The sequence below is a fragment of the Daktulosphaira vitifoliae genome, unplaced genomic scaffold, assembly GCF_025091365.1.
Source record: "Daktulosphaira vitifoliae isolate Bord-2020 unplaced genomic scaffold, ASM2509136v1 Scaffold_1, whole genome shotgun sequence".
NCBI lineage: Eukaryota > Metazoa > Arthropoda > Insecta > Hemiptera > Phylloxeridae > Daktulosphaira > Daktulosphaira vitifoliae.
In genome coordinates this window covers 65,137,358-65,150,722 of record NW_026099572.1, presented here as the reverse complement: position 1 = coordinate 65,150,722, position 13,365 = coordinate 65,137,358, and the positions used below count along the sequence as shown (strand labels likewise).

At 27.2% G+C, this 13,365-nt stretch overlaps 1 protein-coding gene across 1 annotated transcript in view; it reads left to right on the top strand.

Annotated features, from left to right (window-relative positions):
* Positions 1-500: 500 nt before the first annotated feature.
* The window catches only part of LOC126896272 (uncharacterized), a 30,244-nt gene continuing 17,379 nt past the window's right edge, over positions 501-13,365 (top strand). Inside the window, exon 1 of the mRNA XM_050668922.1 lies at positions 501-743. The gene's annotated coding sequence lies outside the window, so the exon portion shown is untranslated. The remainder of the gene's footprint in view (positions 744-13,365) is intronic.

Below are 13,365 nucleotides of genomic sequence, written 5' to 3'. Positions count from 1 at the left end.
CCACCCGGGTTAAAATATCCTCATGGTACGAGTACTAAGTGAAGCGCGTGCCTTTTTTATGGTTTAATACCTAATTCCTGGTAAATGAACATATTTTTATTTTTACGTTCCTTCTTATGCAATAAACTTTGTAATTAACTACAACTCAAGACTACTAAAAATAGAAACTTAACATTCAGCTACAATGGTTACTTCAAGTGGGTTACTCAGAATTCATTTTAAAGTATTTTCTTATAACACATCGTAAAAATAGTAATATTTATTTTGTAGGCTGTCATGTTCACTCGGTATAAACACAATAACTTTCTTAGGCCGTTGCTGTAACGCAAAAAAAATGATAGTACCGATTTTTACTNAGTAATATTTATTTTGTAGGCTGTCATGTTCACTCGGTATAAACACAATAACTTTCTTAGGCCGTTGCTGTAACGCAAAAAAATGATAGTACCGATTTTTACTCAATAGTAACTGGTAGGAAGGCATACCTGCAAACGTTCACTATGTTTTCCGTTCATGGTCGCGGTGTGATGTCCACTGTACTATCAGATCAACAAGTTGTCGGAACGCGTGTCGCCCGTACTCGTCGTCTTCGCCCGTTTTCATTGTATTGTGCGTGTTGCTCAAGCTCTGCGCGTGCTAAAAACGTTACTCATGTCACCGGTTGGCAAACACTGTACCACAACCAAAGACAATTGATTTTGCTTACCACGTCAAGATCAAAATAGCTAAAGGCTTGTAATCATGTAAGTGTTTAAAGGCTGTTCTTAAATCAAATTAGATGGCGCGCGGACAAAACGAAATAACTCAATAGGTATTAATTTGGGAAAATTGATAAAAATGAATTTCTTTTTTATAATTATAGTAGAATGAACTTTTCTTTCTCGGAACTCACTGTTTAGAACATAAACGTAAAAATAAAATGTGTCGTCAGTTTAATTTGTATTTATGAGAATCTCAAAAATAAGAAAATAATATAATATTTGACTGATTCTCTTCCAACACCGCTTAATAAAATTCACAAAATTAGAATTTACTAGACTATAACCAAACAAGTTCTTTAATTACGTGGTTTAAACGAGTTCAATAAATGATAGAATTATTTAATTTCCAATGAAATAATAATGAACTTTAACTATTGCTCACTCAATGAATAATTACATTAATTTGGCATATTTAATATTTATTAGTGGAGAGAACAAAAACGGATAAAAGTTAAAGGTTTATTTAGTAATTCACTATAATGTATTTCAAACACATATCGAACAGCTAAAAAATGAAAATATATTTAAAAATAATATCGATTCGATATGAATAAAATATGATTGTAAAATATAAATGTATAAAAAGTTTAACATGAAAAAATATTTCTAGTAGAACAAAATAGGGCACGCGCAAGAAATTTACAATGTTTGATCGAGTTAAATTTTCTGTTATTTATAGTTTTAAGAATATTATAAATGTTTATTTTGACTACAAAACAAGCTTTATGCCTTAAATGAAAATATTTAAGGATATTAAATTTATAGAAGGACGTAAAATAAGAAATTTTATAAAATATACGTTTAATACATTTTGCTCTATAAATCAATTATTTTTTTTAATGCCAAACATAAACATTTTTATAAGTATATTTTTGTCAGTGATGTAATATTTAAATTCAATAATAAAATTGATTTATCGATGCTATCCGGTGCTCGGTAACAGCACAGGTCACCGACTAAAAGTACATGTTTATTAAATTCATCTGTCAATTTAATAATAGTGTTCCACATTTGTAATATAAGAGATAGTTTCTCAATAGAATGATCTTTCCGAATCGCTATACTTTTACCATTTGCAACCATAGCTTCTTCTTTTTTTCATCTGAAAATTATGTAAGATGCTGGACGCGTAAATACTCCACGTACAAATCTTGACAAGTGCACTACATTATAGAAGTAATTACTGGCTGACGGTAAATTTGCAATGTAACGTTTCAATGGCAAATGAAACTGGGAAATAATTTATTTTTACTTAATTACATAACATTTCGAGCAATGTGCGCGCGTCGTGCGCTTCGGCTGATCACAAGTAACGCGTATCTACTGATTTTCGGATGCTAATGACTTCTCTGAATAATTATAATATTGATCATTAACACAATACGTACATATATTATACAAATGATATTTTATTTGATTGCGGGAACTTGTTGTTGAATGAATAATTAGACACCTAAGCCAAACGACGGAAACGCAAACAATACTTCTTTGAGTAAATAGACTACACGTTTGTTTTATGGTAAATATTACTCGACCTTGGACCTGTTGATGCATCACAAGTATTATTATTATTAACAGAATTATTATTAGTATTATTATTATTTTTTTTTTTAGTATTTTCATGGACTTTTCTCTGAGAAACATCTTTCATGATCGTTGTTATTACTGCCGTACATTTTTAAACGCAAAAACCTTGTCCGTCTGTGGTCAGCTATAATTTTGATTTGACTGACGCTTCGTCTAATAAGCATGTTCAAAAGGCTAATAAACAACCGGCTATCAAACGCGAATATTAATTAACTATGATTTGCCAGCAGTAATAAACCGTGGAGAAGGCTCCTCTTTTGAACTCATGACTTGCATATGTCTTACTATCCACATACATGATTTGTAATACTATACATTATTTCGAGTATAATAGAAATTTAATTACATTTTAAACAAGTGTAACTAGTTCAGTTTTATTTTTTGTTATCCCTAAACGAAAAATAATATTAAATCAAACTATACAATTATTTAACGAGTTGAAAACCATTCTTCAATTAGAATAAATAGTTTTATTAATGAATTTAGTAATAATTTTATTACGAAAATGGTTCTTAAATAAAATCTTCTACTGACATTATAAATAAGTAGAAACAATACAGTTAATTGAATTATTTTCTACGTTAAAGCAAAACAAATATTTTCAAAAAATTGTACAGTTATCATAAATCTAAGTTTCTCTTTGAGATCAAATTACTTGACGTTAATTAAATCACAGTTTTAACGAGTTTAATCATTGCTAATATTGTCGGTGACATAATTACCCGTATTTAGTCCTTTTTTTAGTCGTTAAAAAGGTTTGGGATTTAAAAATGATTAAAACTGCGATGAAAGCTGTTCATGTTATCTCAAATTTCTCACAGCATTTTTTGGGTCATTTTCCCTAAAGTTTTTTTAACACTAGTTCTATATTTTATTACATATTTAAAACTATAAGCCATGATTTTATTTTTATAAAAAATCAATGGGATATTATATAATAGCCAATTAGTATTAAAAGTGAAGCATAATGCCAGCGGTTATAATCCCTAAAGAATTTACCGCAATGCAAAATAAAGAAGTAGAAAGTAAGTGCTTTTCCAAATTGTGTTATGGAAACAAAAAAAGTCATCTATTACTTCTGGAGACGGTACAATTTTTTTAATACTAGACATCGGACTTTAAATACTATTTGACTTTCCATAATTTCAACTACTAAGGCAAATAATCCTACTGTATATCCGCTTCTTTTATATATATAAAAAAAAAAAAAGATATTAGCTCTTCAACACAGCAAACGGTCATTATTTAGATCCTAAGTACCCAAAAAATCACTGTTCTCGTAGAATAACGAAGCTGCTGCAGCAGCAACTCATCATTTCGCACAGATAACGACAGGAGACAAGACAATATAATATCGTTTTCAATAGTGAATACTTAAACCTCGTCTATGATGAAAATTTATACGCAAAATCCGTTACGCTATTCGGATAAGTCACGATCGTTTGGCAAACCCTCTCGGGTCGCGTTACTCCTGCAACTATAGTGTATTACATATACTAAATACAATACTCTGGTTTGCACACGAGCGGATTTTTAATATATTTTTACGCGTGATACATTGTAAAGAAGCTGAAACTCTTTTTTTTTTCTCGTGACTTATCATATGAACGTCGCCTGTACCTCCCGTCTATCCAAACTAGTTGTTATAATTATTTATTTTAATAGAAATCGTATTACCCGGTAACGTCGTTTATATCTCACTCGTCAGATTGAAATCTAGACACTGTTATTTATGTCTGAAAGATAATGTTAACTTTTAACGTTCTACCGTGAGAAATTATGCAAATACGTTTGATATAACACTCATTAATGTCGTTGGGGGCGGATAGATTCATTTTTCTCAACTAACTCATAACACATAGTTCATATGAGTACACAACAATTGTTCTAGTATAGAAATAACATACTATAAATATGGTGTATCCCGTGTGCGATTTGTTCTGGTTTGCATAGGACCTGACAAAGGAAACGGACAAACGATTACCCTAAAATAATAATATTTCATCAACAAAATTGAGAAGACAATCGATTGAACTTTTACTCGCGTTCACTAATATCGTAATCTCACTATAATAATAAAATTGATCATAGGTTGTCAAACCATTTAAAAGTAATGCTGATTTATTACTTAAACGAATCAAATTAAACATTTTTATTGAAATCGTTTTTTTAAGTTCACGTGGTCATAACGACAAAACTTATCGATCTATACTAACGAGCACCACAACTATAAAATTACATTACAATATATCAATTTTCATTACGTAAGTAATCCTTTAATACTGTGCATTTACTCGTAAAAATGTATTCTATGGTGTTCAATAGAATATTGATTACGATCTGTTTCTTACGTATGTTTACGTTTCTATGGTTTTGGTCTTTAAACGAATCTGAATTGTTCCAGACAGTAAATAATGTACTAGAACATATAAACGAATGAATAAGTTTTAATTAAACAATTGTTTTATGAATATTCATCGCTGAGCAGTTCACTAACCAGAATATAGTACAGCGTTTATTTCAATATATGCTTAAAATTCAAATTTATTTTTTCGTATTCAATAATTTCAATCAGCAGAAATAATTAATTAATATTTTTAACATAATTTCGTACCTTTAAAAACTAGTTATTCTTTGACTTCAATAATTAGTTACGAATTATCAAACCAAAATATTTTGATTTATGTATAACCACACTATGTACTTTTCTGTGTTTTACAAATTGTTTTAAATTATTACATAAAACCACTTTTTGTATAATATACACAACTAGCTTAGTGCCTGTTTTTTAATACATTACGAAAAAAGTAACCCCGAAGCAATTGTTTTAAATGAAAATAAAATTAAGCCGCTCATATCATTACTACGAGCTCGTTACTGTTTAATTTAAGGTCGAAAAATGAATAAAAATTTTTAAATATAAATGTTTGTACATTTTAGGTAAAAGCCAACAACTTTTGTTAACAAATTTTCAGATGGTGTACTCAATTTTTCTTTTTTGCGCGCACCTACTGCACTTATTTCTCATTTTATTTGCCAGCTAATCTTAATAACAAGATAAAATCAATTTAATATTGTGTGGATCAGTTAAAATATCTATGTATTTTGTGTATTACTACGGATTAAAACGAGAAACACATTATTTCTTTAAATAACAAATGACAAAAGATGATGTAATAGTATTCTTATTGCCCAAATTAAATTAATACATTAAATACACTTACGGTGCACAAAACCTAAAAATGCCCAGAGTACTACTAAATTTAAACTGATTTGAATTATATTAAGCATTATAGCTAAAATTCTATTATTTAATAGACACACCTTTAAGTTTTAAACAATGTAATGATTGAACTTTTAGTAATATGACTGTTTATATAAGAAACGCGTTATTTCACGACTTAAAGTAATAAACCAGTATTAATACTTAATTAGACTGATTAAATAGTTTTGTTTAAACCCGAAAGTGAATTATTATGGATTAGCAGAATCATACTCAAGAAATGACAGCTTGTCTTATGTGACTATTGTCCATATTGTTATAAGCATATGTGATGCAATTTTATAGAAATTTAGCGCTAATAGCTAAATTACTGAAATTTTATGACAATGCACATATTATAATACATTGTAATATTTTCTATTCAGAGTACAGTAGCATTAGGTTTTGATCGACATAGTACTGATAAGCTAGTTAATCATCCTCTCAATATGGTCATTGGATTCGTTGTGCCAAACCCATTGTTCAATACATTTACACTGGGAATCCATTCACATTTAGTACTTGCCATATATATGCTACATTGAAATAGAACAATCATAATGTTCACAGAATTATTATTACAATTGAACGATTATTCACGAATAATAGGAAAAGATTGTTAAAAAGCTATTATAGGAACAAGTTTTTACATATGAGATATTTTAACTTTAAATTGTAATTACAAAATCATATGATTTTTATAGACATATTAATATACTTCAAATATTTTTTTCAGAAATTAATCATATCTTCCCAATTTTAAAATTGATTCGCATTTATGTTTTTTGGTACTATTAGTACAATTTAAGGGTCATTTGCTTTTTATTTATTTTTTATCAAGATATTTTTGATATTAAATATTCAGTCATTAAATAATACCATTTTATTTTTTATTTAGAAATTTAAAAAATAATTATGCGTTTTTTTGTATAACTTATGACTTTCTATTTGGGACAAGTTGTTACAATATATTATAATCCAATACTAATTATATTAGTCTCTTTTTTTTATTATTATAACCCATAAAAAATTTATTTTCAGTAAATTTTATCAAAATAGTAAAATTTATTTGATTTAAATGAAAAAATTACAATACCTGAGTAACAATACTACAAACAAATCTAAAAATTCAGCGGCTAAGATATTTTTCTAGGAAAGTAATGAAATTGCATAAAGTGATATCTCATTTTTATTTTTTATATCTATTAAATTTCAAGTCATAATACTGTTCTCTTTTAAATATTTTATAATAAAAATTACTCTACTTTGTTATTTTAACGTTAATATATTAGAAAAAAGTATAATATAACAACTTACCCTTCCTTGGGGTAAGTCGATACATTTAGACTAGCTCCAGTAAAACATTGTTTTCAATAATAAAAATATGAATTTATTAAACAAATTATATTTTTATAAAAGCTTATAACTTATAAATTAAAATAAGTTCATAAAATTGTTTGTAACTGTTGAGAAAATATTCATAAATTAAAATTTACAAATTGTAACAACGCTTACCCAATTTGAAAATTGAAATCATGCAGACATAAACATTTTAGATTAATTTTTTTAACGTATATTTTTTGTGATACAAAAAATATTTATTTATTTCAACAAAAAATATGTCAATCAATATATGAACTAATGAACTTATATCACAGCAATAATTATTATTAAAAATTAAAAAATACTGTTTTAGTGATATATATATATTAATTTTAAAATAATTGAACACTATTAAGTCAATAAAAGATGATAGATAAAAAATAATACTAACAAATAACATTAAATGCAAAGCTTCAGTTTAATTAACTTCATAAAAAAACAGTTAACATTTATTTAATTATATAATAAATGTTCTTTGATATAAATAGTTCTTCATAAACTTCATCAAATATATTATATACGAATATATTATAAATTTATATTGGTCTTGAAAACTTGAAATTTAATATTACGTTGATTCAATATTCAATATATACATATATATATATATATATTTTTTTTTTTGTGGTCTGTAACTTTTCACTAATGGATTAAAAAAGGGTTAATTATAAGTTAGTAAATTTGTAACAAAAATTCCAATAGGAAAATTGCTTTTGTGATGATTATGAAAGATTTATTAAAATACATAGTCACTATAAACAAATTACGCCATTTCAATTTATTGTATAACAAAGCAATTAATACATTTTATTTTAATAAGCACTTGATAATTTAAAAAAGATCTTGTGTTATTAAAATTTTACTGACCATTTATTATCAAAATATAAAAAAAATCTGGCACTAGATTAATCTACAAAATAATTAAAATTTTGTTCATTGAATAATATACTGCAAAATAAGTCTACTTTGTATCTTATGTTAAACTTATCTAAATACCTTGTTACTTACAATTCAACCGAGTTCAGTACCATATTTGTAACAATTATACTTTCTACAAAAGGTACGTTAAAATGTGCTTACGTAAGATATAACGATTCAAGATTTAGTTTTAAGAAATCCTAAGTATTGCTTGTACAAATACAATAACAAGCTGTTTTTCACAGAAATTTTTAGGAAGGATTAAATTCATTATAATGACGTTTTTCCTTGTAGTTTGTCCATCAGTCAATAAATCAAATCTCAAAATTTTATAATAAACAGTCACATGGTACATTTGTCGAATATGGTAAAATTTTAACAAAAGTGATTAATAATTATATTATAGTAATTATATTCTTAAACTTATTCGAAAATTTTTTATCGTTTATCGAATTCAATAAAAAATATCGCATGAACAATTATGGTTGCTATAAAAAATGATATTATTATTGATAAAAGTATGAACTGTCAACAAACCAATTGCGTTTTGAAGTAAGAATGCATTTTATCATTCGCAAAAGTCTGAATTGAATACTTTATTAACCTTATGACATAACTTATTTTTCGTTTTTTATTTGTTTTGTGATAAATAAATACACATTTTATATTTACTTAACTATTCAATATACACGCATGGATGGATTTAACGGGAGGTTTTAAGAAAACTTGCCTCATGATACATATTTTCGGGACCCTCAGACGTCAATCGCAAAAAAATATTCAACATATTTGACATCTCAAAGACAGATGAAAATGATAGATACAATTAGAAGAGTATAACCGCCTATTACTCCCATAAAGAGAAAATAAATTAGACATTATATTAATTGTATCATAAAAAAATTATTTAAGGAGCAAAGGAATTTCAGCCTCTATTATAATATATTTTATGGAATCGAATTAAATTAAAAATATTAGGATGATTTCACCCCACCCTCTCCTCATAAAATTGTCTACGGCTCTATACATACACCTTAAATTTCCAAATGGTTGTTTAACATCGATAATGCAATTCAATTTTTTTTTTTTTAACTTGTAAATGAAAACTTAAAAATTATTAATAATATCGTGAACTTAATAAATTTATAAAACTTTTAAATAGAAAATTGCCCGAAATATAATACTAAAAATAATAGTATATAAGTTTACAAAAAAGAACTGTTTGTTCTCCAAAAAAACATATTAAGAAAATTAAAAACACACCAAGCAAACGAATAAAACCAAAAACCTGATAAAAAAATGGTATAATATCATATTTACCCAAATTTTTATTTAAAACTTTACCTATAAATATATTATGTATATATAAATTAACCTTACTTTTAACATACGATTTTAGTAGGATATCTTGAGATAAATTCATTTATCGAACGTGATATAATTTCTCACTGTTTCATGAACAGTTCCCAGATTTAATTAAACCAAATCAATGATAAATTTTTACTTTACATCCAAATTTTTACACAGTTTAAATCGTAATTGGATAAATAAAAAAATGCTAATAACAAAGTTGTTAATAATTTTTTTTTGTCATATTATAAAATTAAAGAGGTTCCTATTTAAAAAAATTATAAATAAAGATTTGTATCATTGAAAGGGCGAAAATTTAACTGTATATTATTGTAGAGTTTTTGGAACCTGGTGTTTTTTCACTTTATGAAAATTAAAAATTCTCAATAGTGTTTGAAAAAATGATCGTTTATACTTTTACATCACAAACCAATGTTGTTAAATATATTAAAAATGTTGAAATAACATTTATTTCATCATAAAATTATAAAACATTTGTGATTTTTTTTTTATCTGGCATTAAATAAACAGTTGGCACTCGTCATTAATATTGCGATTTTGGACAACGTTCAGCGGTACTGTAGTCTGGTTCATACAAACTTTCAATGGTATCTGCACAGTATTAGTGGAGTTTATTTTGATTAAAGAACTCATGAAAAATTTCACTGTAAGAATAACTCCAATTTCTTAGGAGACAAAGATATTCTTTCACTAGATATTTGTTATTGGTAACTGCACAAATCATGTAGTCGTGATGATATCATTTTCTTAGACATCCATTGTCGCATGAGTAAACATAAATTAAGACATTAAATACCATGTTCACTGGCTAATCGAAACACGTTTGGATACACGCAACACACCAGCATTAGTTCAATCGGACTTATAAAATTATTTTCATTACTTCGCTTTACAGACACCAAATGGCATCCACTTCAAATGTTTACATTATTTTTTGCTGTTCCTTACGCAATCAGCCCGTACAACATAAAATTCGTTATGCGATCTTCGTGGTAGGTACACTACAAAATACAATGTAATAATATTGTTATTGTTGTAATAAAATGTGTGTCGTTTATTCAAGTACACTATAGAGAAGCTAGCGTGGGCTTGGCGCCTGCTAAAAACTCAAGTGCGCATTCTTAACGTTATTCGTAGAGGCTTTACACTTGTTGACCGTACAGAATCATTACAATTTTTGTAGACTTTAATATCAAATATCAGTATATGTTTCAGACGTAACAGTATAGAACCTTTGAAATTTGAATGTATCTTTAATGGGTAGTAAAATAACAAAAAAAGCGTCAAGTGCCGTCCAGATAATAACACTAAAGAAGCAAATTATTTTGTAACGTTTTCTTGATTCCATGTTCTTTCTTCAGATAAAAAATATTAAAAACATTAAATTTTTAATATTAAAATGAAAAACAATTGGTTCATAACACAAACATTTCGGTGGCTAAAACATGATAACATTTTTAGTACTACGTTCCGGCGAGCTTTTCAATAATAACAAAACAAAGTTTTCAATATTTACATTATAGATTTATTCTCTTGACAATAAATTATAAAGTTTACAACTTGTCTTGAGTTATAGTTAACCTATTAGATATGAAGTCTACAATATTAGTAAAGCTTATAAAATGATAGAAAAAGACCAAACGCTTAGTTCAGAAAACTAAATTATTCATTTTGTCATGACGTTTGTTAAACGAGTTAATATACTGTCACTTCGACCCTTCTCGTGTTTAATAACCTATTACGTGCAGTTAAGCCCTGAAGCGTGGAAATATTAAAAAATATACGAAAGTAGCCCTGAAGCAATATGTAGACGCATTATGAACGAACTAGATCACATCTACATGGAACTAACTGAATTGTTGACTAGGAACAAATAGACCGCCCGACTATATTAATAATCTCATCCATCATAAAAGATAAACTTAGATAATATTGTGTATTCAACAGCGTACAAAATACTCGAGGGCTTGTTATAATTATAATAAACCCTTGAGTACTTTTGTAAAATATTAATTGTAACTAATATTTTACTAAACTTAAAGTCTAAAAATTAAACATTTCATTAGATATTATTATTTTTTGACTACCAACTAATTAGTATAAAAGTAATAAATTATAATTACAACAATAAATTAATTAAATCTTATTAATTACAGTTGCAAGGAAATGTAATTAAAAATTATAATCATATTTTATACTATTGCTCTATAAGATACTGATAATTACATCAGTTTATGATGATGCCTTTAGTTTAACAATTACCAACGGCTATTAAATAGGAATTTTAGAATAGTATTTATAATTTGCTTTTGATGTTGTTACTTTGATGCTTTTGTTATTAACTGCTGTTACTAACTTCTAGATCGCAATTAAACACGTCCTTTACATTAAACTTCAATTTTTTTTATTTTGAATTTAAATGTTCCAAATATGTAGACTTAATTATTTTTTAATAAAATTCTACGTAAAATTATAATTTCTATTTTGTAAATTATATATTGTCCGATTAAAAACGTGCCATCTACTTAAACCATTATTTATTATCTATCTTTCTAGTAAGAATAATAGCCGAAGAAAACATGATAGCACTATTTTTTAAGAACCGCGCAGAACTTGAGGTGTAATTGAAAACCTAGCATGATCAGCCATATCCGGTAATTTCCTTAGAAAAATTCTCTATCAAAGGGCAACTTTTTAAAATCTCTTTACTAATTTATACATAAAAAAATTAAAAAAAAAAATATTTAGTCTTTGAATGCTGCTTAGTATTGTATTTAAAAATATACTTCAATTCTTTTACGATTAAATAAAAACAATAAACGAATTTTGATTTTAAACTGTAAGGGAATAACATTTAACCATTCTATTAAAAAGCCACAGAATATCCAATTGCACAGAAGAAATAATTCACGTAATAAATAACTTTGTTTTGTCGATAGAGCACGAGATTAAAAAAAGCTCGGGCTTTTGTAATACATTAATATTTAAAGCCGAAATATCAGTACTATAATGTATTTTTTGTGTCGTTTAATGCTTATAATTATATTTATTTGTAGAATGAACGTATTTTTTTTTTTGTATTTATTATGAAAAATATATCATTTTAATAGTAAAAAATGTTGCTCTTCGGACCTTAAAATGGTATTATTTGCATAAAGGTTTTTTTTTTAATAGACCATCCAACAGAAAAGCTATTGTACAACGGAAAATTAAAAAATAACTATTTTAATTATGATCAAAATAGCCAGAGACAATTCAAAGCAGGAATGGGTTGCTTTTTGTTTAGCATGGAATCATAGTAAACAAATGTAAACGAAGCTTCTGCTTTTGATTACAGCGTATGTACGCGCATCACGATAGTTAAAACATAACAGTCGTTCTGTATGATTAACAGATAATGCTCGTGTAGGTCTTCATTCAATTGTATTTGGTAATATTTGCATTGTGGAATTACCGCAACACATTCGAAATGCCGCGAACGTAAACGTTTCGGCCGCCGTCATTCCTGTGAGTGTTGAATAAATAATTACAATTATTATTAGCGATATTATTACATGATCATGTGGATTTCGTTTTGACGATGACGTTTTGTAATATTTTATTCAATTTGAATGCCTCCTCCTGATGACGCATAATAAAATTACGGGTGGCGCATTGTTGTTGGGCTGTGCACGATATTTCCTTGGTCGGCCCAAGAAGAAAGCCAAACTCATTGTTCGATTGAATTCAGCGATTGTCGATAGCTTGTCAACATCCGATTATCATCTGTAAGAGATGATAGAAATATTATGGCCAACAAAGGAGACCGATTCGTGACGACTTGCCATATCTAACAATAAATTATGATTTTATCCATTGAAGTCTCCATATACGGACGGCAATTAATGAACGTGCCACGTTTCACTGTTAATTGTAGCTAATTACTGGGCAAATTTGGTTAAATTTTAGTGTGTAGGTTATGAAATATTTTCTCGCGATAAAAGCTCAGTGTACAAAATGTAGATAAAGAACTTTTTTGTTTCACAACTCGCTATGTTTTTTGCGACCGGCTACTACAAATGTTATTCGAAAGATAACAACACA